Raw genomic sequence first — 9,419 nt, forward strand, 5'->3', positions numbered from 1 at the left:
GCGAGCCACAACTACTGAGCCTGTTAGCCACAACTACTGAAGCCCGTGCGCCTAGAGCCCGTGCTCCGCCACAAGAGAAGCCACCGCAATGAGAAGCCCGCGCACCGCAACGAAGAGTAGCCCCCGCTCGCCGCAACTAGAGAAAGCCCACGTGCAGCAACGAAGACCCAACGCAGCCAAAAATAAATAAATAAAATAAATAAATTTATAAAAAAATAAAAGATTTGACATGTTTAAAAAAAAAAGAAAGAAAGAAACAATAGTGCAGCCTTGGGGCAGGGTCCCTGTTCCACCTCAAGGGATACACATAATATTTTTGAGGTCTTTACAGAACTAAAACCCCCAACAAATGGAAGATGTTAGCATTCTTCATTCCAGTTTAAAGGAACCAGAGAAGTTCATGAGGAGGAGACCACCTGAGGCCAGATTAAAGGAGTGCAGGCCCTGCAAACACCCTAACCCTTAGCAGCAACCTCGCCCTTGAACCACTGCTATAAAAAACTCCTCACCAAATCCTCCCAGGTTGGGACACACAGTTTTGAGGGGCATGAGCCCGCTGTTTCCCCCTTTGCCTGGCAAAGCAATAAAGCTATTCTTTTCTACTTCACCCAAAACTCTGTCTCCGAGATTCAGCTGGGCACTGGTGCACAGAGGCCGAGTTTTTGGCATCAGCGGGAGCCTGTTATCAGGGCCTCTGAGGACCTTGGCTTCAAATCAGGACAAAGCCATCTCCATGTTAAAGCGGAAACATAAACATACAGGCTCGGGGTGCCACACACCTTCACCTCCCTGTTCTTTCCCACTATGGCAAGAAGCTGCTGAGAGAAAACCATACATTTTAAGCCCTGAGGTCCTGGCAGTTGGGGAAGGGAGGCTCCAACATGACCGTGTTCCAGGTTGCTTTCCTCCCCACCAAGGCCAAGCCTGAGCTGCCCTGAGACCCTGTTCTGCAGTTGAAGTATCACTAAGGCAGTTTCCAAGGCGAGTGGGCCTGGCCCTAGGAAAGCTTTGGAAGCAGGCTGCCACCCAAGCCGTGGTTTCCACAGGGAGTGGCTCTCTGGCCATTCTGGGACCAGATGAGAGAAGCCAGTTAGGCCAAGAATAGATGAGGGCAACGGGGCGCCTCCTCTGGTCTCCATGGCCCAGTGAGTGTCTGATGTGGTGTGAGGCCCCCTTCCATTTCTTCACTGCCTGATATGTGTTGAGGCTGCCCCAGAACTTTGAGACAGGCTCTCCATCTTCAGGGAGCCCACGGAGGAGTGGGGAGGCAGACACATAAATACACCCTCTGCTACAGGGAGATAAGGGCTCTACTGGGACGACCAGGGGAGTAGGTGTGCAAAGGAGAAGGCTTCAGAAGAGATAACAGTGAAACGAATTTTGCTGGAAGAGTAGGATTTTCCAGGTGGGCAAGGAAGGGGGAAGGGTATGGCCAAGGCCTGGAGGTGTGAAAACGTGTGCTATGTTTGCAGAACTAGTCGGTCTGAGCGCTGCCTGGGAATGGGCCTTGGAACCCAAATCCAGTCCCTGTTCTGGGTTAGGGCCCAGCATCCCCAGGTGGTGTTTCAGTCATCTCAGGATGGGGTGGGGGGCACCTGTGGTGGTCTCCTCCACCCTCCCACCCACTCCCTCCGATGCCCATTTTTCTACTTCGGGCAGCCTGGCCAAGAGCCAGGATGTTTACACCCATACGAGCTGAGTCTGCAGAATTAAATCCCAGACTTCTCCAAAAAAGAAGCCAGGGTGTCAGCTGGCAACTTCCTGAAAGTCTGAGATCAGAGGAAACAGTGACCTAGAGAGGGGAGGAGGAGGACACCAACGGATCCTGGGCCCCAGCTGAGGAGTTTCTAGAACACTTGGCTTCTAACCCAGAGATCTCAACCCCTTATTTGGGTATAATTTAAATACCATGAGATTTATTTGTTTCAAATAGCAATTCGGTGGTTTTTGGTAAATTTACACAGTTGTGCAACCATCACAACTCAGAACATCTCCTGCCAAAAGAAAGATCTCTTGTTCCTGTTTGCAGTCAACCCCTCTTTCCACGCCCCAGTCCCAGGTAACAACTAATCTGCTTTCTGCCTCCATAGATTTGACTTTTCTGGACCTTTCATATAAATGGAATCATACAGGGACTTCCCTGGTGGTCCAGTGTTTGGGACTCCGCACTTCCACTGCAGGCGACCCGGGTTCCCTGGTCAGGGAACTAAGATCCCGCATCCCGCATAGCTGTGCGGCACGGCAAAAAAAAAAAAAAAAAAAAAAATCATACAAACTGTAGCCTTTATGTCTTGGTTCTTTCACTTTGCAGAATATTTTTGAGATTCATCCAGGTTTTAGCATTTATCAGTAGCTCATTCTTTTTTATTTCTGAACAGTATTCCCTTGTACAGATAGACCACATTTTGTTTATCTGTTCACCAGCTGATGGACATTTGGATTGTTTCCACTTTTTGGCTATTACGAATTGTGCTTCTGTGAACATTCATGTACAGGTGTTGTGTGAACATATGTTTTCCTTTTTGTTGAGTGAACGCCTAGAAGTGGAATTGTTGTATATATAGTACATTTATGTTTAACTTTCTAAGAAACTGCCAAATGTTTTCCAAAGCAGCTGCACCATTTTATATCCCTAGCAGCAAAGTATGAGGGTTCTGATTTCTCCATGTCCTCGCCAATACTTATTATTGTCAGTCTTTTATATTATATCATGCTGAGGAACTATTTTTTAAAATTTATTATTACTATTATTTTCTCTTTCGGCCACACCACGCGGCTTGCAGGATCTTAGTTCCCCGACCAGGGATCGAACTCGTGTCCCCTGCAGTGGAAGCATGGAGTCCTAACCACTGACCGCCAGGGAAGTCCCTGCTGAGGAACTTCTTGAAAACACCCACGGGGACTTCCCTGGTGGCGCTGTGGTTAAGAATCCGCCTGCCAATGTAGGGGACATGGGTTCGGGCCCTGTTCCGGGAAGATCCCACAGGCCGTGGAGCAACTAAGCCTGTGCGTCACAACTACTGCACCTGTGTGCCACAACTACTGAAGCCCGCACGCCTAGAGCCTGTGCTCTGCAACAAGAGAAGCCACTGCAGCGAGAAGCCCACGCACCTCAACAAAGGGTAGCCCCTGCTAGCCGCAACTAGAGAAAGCCCGCGCAGCAACGAAGACCCAACGCAGCCATAAATAAATTAATTAATTTAAAACAAAATTCACCTCTTTAATAAAAAACAAAAACAAAAACAAAAAAAACACCCATGGATGCCCTGGCTCCACCCCAGACCAGTTAAATCAGAATCTTGTGGGTTGGGGCCCAGGCATATGTATTCAAAACATAACAAAACGAAGCAGAAACCTCCCTACTTGAAAAGCTACTAATGTGCAGATGGGTTGAGAACCAGTGATCTAACTTTCGGCCTGAAGTTCTGTCCGACTTCACCGAGAGGGAGCTCAAGCTGGCCAGCGGCCTCTCCCACATCAAGAAATATAGGGGCTTGGGGATAAGAAACGAGAAAACTCTCAAGAAGGCACATGCAGTCCCAGAGCAGATGGGTTGTTGGAATGTGAAGTGAAGGGGCCTGGGAGTGGGTTGGGTCCAGGGGTCCTGATTTCTGCGCAGCCAGATGAGATCCTAATGGGTCACCTCCCATGACGTTAGGGATTGTTCAGGCCTCTCAAGAGATTAGGAAAGTATGACATTCCTGGCTGCAGACCAGCTCCAGATAACCCTGGGGAAATACAAGGAGGTTGGTGGTGCCAGCAGGAAGCACAGGGAGCTTAGAGGCTCAGGGGGGAATTAGGCCAGGGCTACACAGTCCGTGATAAAATCTCCTCCTTTTGGAGGGTCTGCAGATGATAATAACCGCCCACTTTCCAGGTACCAGACCCTGGGCACTAGGGATACAGCTATGAATAAGTGTCAGGCTCCTACCCCCATGGAGCTGACAGTCTCCTGGAAGAAACAGACAATAAAGAATTAAACAGAAGGACAGGTAATGATGGGGAGGGCGCCTCTCAGTGGGGGTGGCATTTGAGTAGAGATCTGGGTCAGTGAAGGAAGCTAGTCATGCAAAGGTCTGTGTGCAAAGATGTTTCTGGTAGAGGGAAGAGTTTGTGGAAAGCTTGAGACTGAGTGGGTTTGGTGTGTTCCAAACAGTGGTAGAATGTGGAGCTGGAGAGGAAGGTAGGCAAGAGCTAGATCACCTAGGGTTTTTTGGGGGTCATGGCCAGAGTCCGAGTTTTATTTTGCATGCGATGGGGAGTGAACGGAGGAGGGGTTTGAGCAGGGTAGTAACACGCTATGGATTTCTACTTTTTAAAAAAATAATTAATTAATCAATTAATTGTTTTTTGGCTGCATTGGGTCTTCGTTGCTGCGCACGGCTTTCTCTAGTTGCAGCGAGCGGGGCTACTCTTCGCTGCGGTGCATGAGCTTCTCATTGCGGTGGCTTCTCTTGTTGCGGAGCACCGGCTCTAGGTGCGCGGGCTTCAGTAGTTGTGGCACACGGGCTCAGTAGTTGTGGCTCGCGGGCTCTAGAGCGCAGGCTCAGTAGTTGTGGTGCACGGGCTTAGTTGCTCTGCGGCACGTGAGATCTTCCTGGACCAGGGCTCGAACTCGTGTCCCCTGCATTGGCAGGCGGATTCTTAACCACTAAGCTACCAGGGAAGCCCCGACTTCTACTTTTCAAAGATCACTTTGGTTGGTGCAGGGAAACTAGACCTATAGGAGCAATAGTGAGGTGGGGAGATGAGGAGAGTTATCCAGAGAAAAAAGGAAAACAGCTTGGACTGGTGTTGGTGCAAATGGAGAGATGTGTGTAGATGTGGGACACCTTTTGAAGTTAGAGACACCAGCATTTGCTGACATGGGGTAGGAGGGGAAAAAAAGGAGGCAAGGATGACACCTGGTTTTTTGTTTGTTTGTTTGTTTTTGCTGCGCCCTGACCAGGGATAGAACCCAGGCTCCTGGCAGTGGAAGTGTGGAATCCTAACCACTGTACCGCTAGGGAATTCCCAATGCCTACATTTTTGACTTGAGCATCTTGCTGAAGGATGGTGTCATGACCTGAGCTGGAGAACACTGGGAGAGGAGCAGAATTAGGGCCAGAGGTGGGGATGCTAAAATAGAGATCTAGCTCGATGGAAGAGGAGGAAGACTGGGGGGACTGCAATGTCCTCATGATTCAAAGCTGGGGAGTTGGCCATCCTTGTTACATCAAAGACTGTGTATGTGGGGCCCCTGAGACTGTAGTATTAGGGCATCTCAGAAAAATTCAAGGCGCTGTAATGTTCAGGATGCTTCTTGCAACCTTTAGGAAGTCCCTGCAAAAACAGAGACAAGCTTAGGCCAAAGAGGTGGCCCATCCTTATTATCAAAAGGAAAAGTCACCACATCTTCTTGTGCCCTCCCTTCAGGTCCTTTGAAATTTTATTACTGGCTTACGAACTCCAAACATCTAGATAGCACTGCTGTGGATCCTCCACCCTATCCTCAAATCGCTGAGAGGGTGGGAAGCCCATGCCGAGTGACTAATGCGAGCAAGGGCAGGAGGCTTAGAGGACCATGGAGAGAGAGGCCCCCATGAGTCAGACTCAGTTTACAGGCTGCAAGAGGCATAGAAACTGGAAAGGAAGGTGCAGCATGAAGAAAACAAAGAAGAAATCAGAGAGAATGAGTGAGCTGCCAGAGGTCAACATCAGAGCGGAGCTGGAAAGGTACTGGGGACGGGGTGCAAAGGACCCAGGAGCTGGGGAAGCAGCACCCCACAAGAAGTGTTAGAATTCTTGAGTTTCAAACCTGGAAGGGCCTTCGAGGCCCAAATGGCCGGCTCCTTCCCCCGAAAAAGGAGGAAATGGGAAAGAAAAGGAGAAACCAAAAGACCAGGTCTCTAAGTTTTAGAAGCCACAGAAAGGCAGTCAACAGCTCCACCCTGGCTGAACCCAGAAAGCCCTGGTCCATTATTTCTCTCTGTCCATTTGGTAAATGTCTGGTTTCCATGGGGGCAGTTCTGTCCAGCTGCGTTCTGGAAACAGGTGGCTTGCAGAGACGTAATCAGGGTCTCCTGATCTGACATCTGCTCCCCCCCCAATGCACCCCTCCCCTTATTCCAACTGGGCCCCCATCACATGTTCCCAGGCACACCCATGCTGAGCAGCGCGCGCACACAGGCTGCAGGGCTCGTGGGCTCAGGCAGAGTGAGAGGGAGGAGGATCATTTCCTGAGGGGTAGCTTGGGTGGGCCTTGGGGGTGGGGAAATGGTCAGAAGGGGAGATGGGCTGACGCAGCTTCTCCAAGCCATGCAAGGATCCAAAGAAAACACAGCTGGAGACAGGGAGAGGGAGCGGGGAGCTGGGCTACCCAAGTGTTGACTTCTTGGGTAGAAATCCAACTTGGTAACCTGTGGTCAGTAGAGCCTGTGTTTATTTACTGGGACCAGTTACTTCCTCCTGCTGTACCTCAGTATCTCAATCTGCAAAACAGGGACAATACTAGCTACCTCGAGGGATGGCTGTGAGGATTAAATGGGATCATTCAAAAAGAAAGACGGAGGCTTCCCTGGTGGCGCAGTGGTTGAGAATCTGCCTGCCGATGCAGGGGACACGGGTTCGAGCCCTGGTCTGGGAGGATCCCACGTGCCACGGAGCAACTGGACCCGTGAGCCACAACTACTGAGCCTGCGCGTCTGGAGCCTGTGCTCTGCAACAAGAGAGGCCGCGACAGTGAAGAGGCCCGCGCATCGCGATGAGGAGGGGCCCCCACTTGCCACGGCTGGAGAAAGCCCTCGCACAGAAACGAAGACCCAACACAGCCAAAAATAAATAAATAAATAAATAAAAATTTAAAAAAATAAGAGAAAGGGATAGACACATTACATTTTAAAAAAAAGAAAAGAAAGAAAGACGATAGACTGTAGTGGTGAAGAGCGTGGGCTCTGGAGCCAGACTGACTTGAGCTGATTACTTCACCTCTCTGGACTTCAGTTTCCACATCTGTAAAGTGGGGATGACGATATACCTATTTTGCAGGATGTTTTGAGGTTTCAGTGAGTTCCTATTTGCAAAGCACTTTTTGTTTGTTAAACAACTGCTTGATACCAATAACCTTACCAGAGACATTTATTGAGCCCTTTGGTGTGCCAAGTACTAGATTCACACTTTATACTTTATGACATTAAAATCTCACTGCCACCCAGGGAGGGAGGCAGGTATTAGATCATCCCATTACAGATGTGGAAACTGAGACTCATAAAGAGACTTACTTTTTAATTTATTCTAGAACAGGGATAGGCAAACTATACTCTTCCTTATAGCATTGTTTATGGCTTCTTTCATGCTACAATAGTGGAGTGGAGCTGTGACAGAGATTAAAGGGCCTGCAAAGCCTAAAATATGTACTATCTCTCCCTTTACAGGAAAAGCTTGCTGACCTCTGCTTTAGAAAATGGCAGAAGCAGGATTTGAACCAGGTCTGCCTGGATCCAAAGTACTTAACAGCTTTCCTATTCTGGTTTTTTGCACTATCATCACTGTGCTGGGTGCAAAATAAAGGCTAGAAAATCATTTCTTTCCTGTCGCTTTGAGTGCTGAGAAGGCTTCTCTTATCTTCTCATATCCAGGAGTGAAAGTGGAAAGGGATTTGGGGATTCTGATCGCTCCATCTTTCAGGCCAAGCGGTGAGGACTCAGGGAAGGCTGCCAAAACTCCGCGTGGGGCTGCACGTCTGACAGCGTCACTCTGAAGTGTGAGGTCGGGGGCACAAGTTGTGGGAGAGAGGGGAAATCCGTGTGACAGAGAGGGGCAGGCTGAGTAGGCAAGTCCCTGAAATCAAGGTCAGAGACTGTACCTTCTCGTCTGCCAGCCCAGGTCAAGGCTATGTTTAGAGTCAGTCTGACTGAGACTCACAGAGGTGGGAGTTGGTAAAGAATCCCAGGGTGGTGTAGGTATCGCCTGCTCCCCGGGGATACTCAAGGGCTCCAAAACCAGTTCAGTTACTCAGCAAATATATAGTCAGTACCTAATCTGTACCAGGCACTGTTTTAGCACAGAAATAAGTGGTGAACAAGATCCCAGCTCTCACGGAGACAGACAATAAACCAATATTAAATAGGAATAAGACCTATAAAGAAAATAAACCAGGCTGATGTGATTGAGAGTTAACTCCTAGGTAGGCAGGGAAGGCCTCTCTGAAGAAGGGCCATTTAAGCCGAGACCAAAATGACAAGGAGCCAAGCCATGAGAAGATCAGAGGGAAAAGCATTCTAGGCAGAGGGAACAGCAACTACAAAGGACCTGAGCAAAGAATTTCACTTGCATGTTCAAGGAACCAAAAAGTCAGTGTGGCTGGAGCAGAAGGAAAAAGATGAGAGTGGTGGGAAAGGAGACAGGGAAAGGTCCTTTCATGTGTCTAGAAATCAGGGCATGGAGGCAGTTTATTTCAAGTGTGGTGGAAAGCCACTGAATGATAGCTAATGATGCTAATAATTGTAGTGACTTTTTGAGCCCTTAATAAATGCCAGGTGCTTACTAAGCCCTTTACATGCATTAACTCATTTAATCCTCACAAGCAACCCTAAGGAGGTACTTTGATTGTCCTCATTTTATAGATGAGGAAACAAAGGCCCAGGGAGGTTAAACCACTGGCCCAGTGTCACACTGCTACATTTAAAGTTCACTGGGGTTGCTCTGGGGACAGTGAATTACAGGGGCCAAGACCCTGTAAGAGATAACAATGATACAAAGACAGCTTGCATTCCAGTTAAGAAAACGAGAGGAAAGAAAAACTAACATTCACCAGGTTTTCTGCTTCAGCCAGACTCCGGGAAGAGTGAGGGTTACTAGAGTTCAAAGGCGTATAGGCACTTCCTCTTCTGGATATCCTTAGCACTTTCTCTGTTCCCCTCCTACACCCTTTCTGCCTTGTTTGCTTGTGATCTCTTCCCCTAATCACAATAGCTAGCTAGCATTTATTGGTTAATGGCGTTAACGGTGTGCCGTTATCATGCCCGGCACATGCACTATGCCTGTTTAATTTATTCTTGCAATAATCTAATTGTATCCATTTTAGGATGTGGAAATTGAGGTTTACAGATGCTAAAGTAAGGGGTCCAAGGTCATACATCCAAGATTGACAGCCTAGGATTTGAACCCTTCGAACACAGTCGAAGCACTTAACTACTGGGCTGTAAACACTCACTTCCAACCTCCCACCCTGCCATGAACAGTCTCTGGGCTCCCCAGTACTAGCCAAGGATTGTCTTTACCTCTAGTTTCCTGCTAAAGAGGGTTCATAATAATGCCAACCTCACAGGTTGTTAAGAAGATTAAATAGGGCTTCCCTGGTGGCGCAGTGGTTAGGAATCCGCCTGCCAGTGCAGGGAACACGGGTTCGAGCCCTGGCCCGGGAAGATCCCACGCGCTGC

This window comes from Eschrichtius robustus, chromosome 16, assembly GCF_028021215.1.
Source record: "Eschrichtius robustus isolate mEscRob2 chromosome 16, mEscRob2.pri, whole genome shotgun sequence".
NCBI classification, from domain to species: domain Eukaryota; kingdom Metazoa; phylum Chordata; class Mammalia; order Artiodactyla; family Eschrichtiidae; genus Eschrichtius; species Eschrichtius robustus.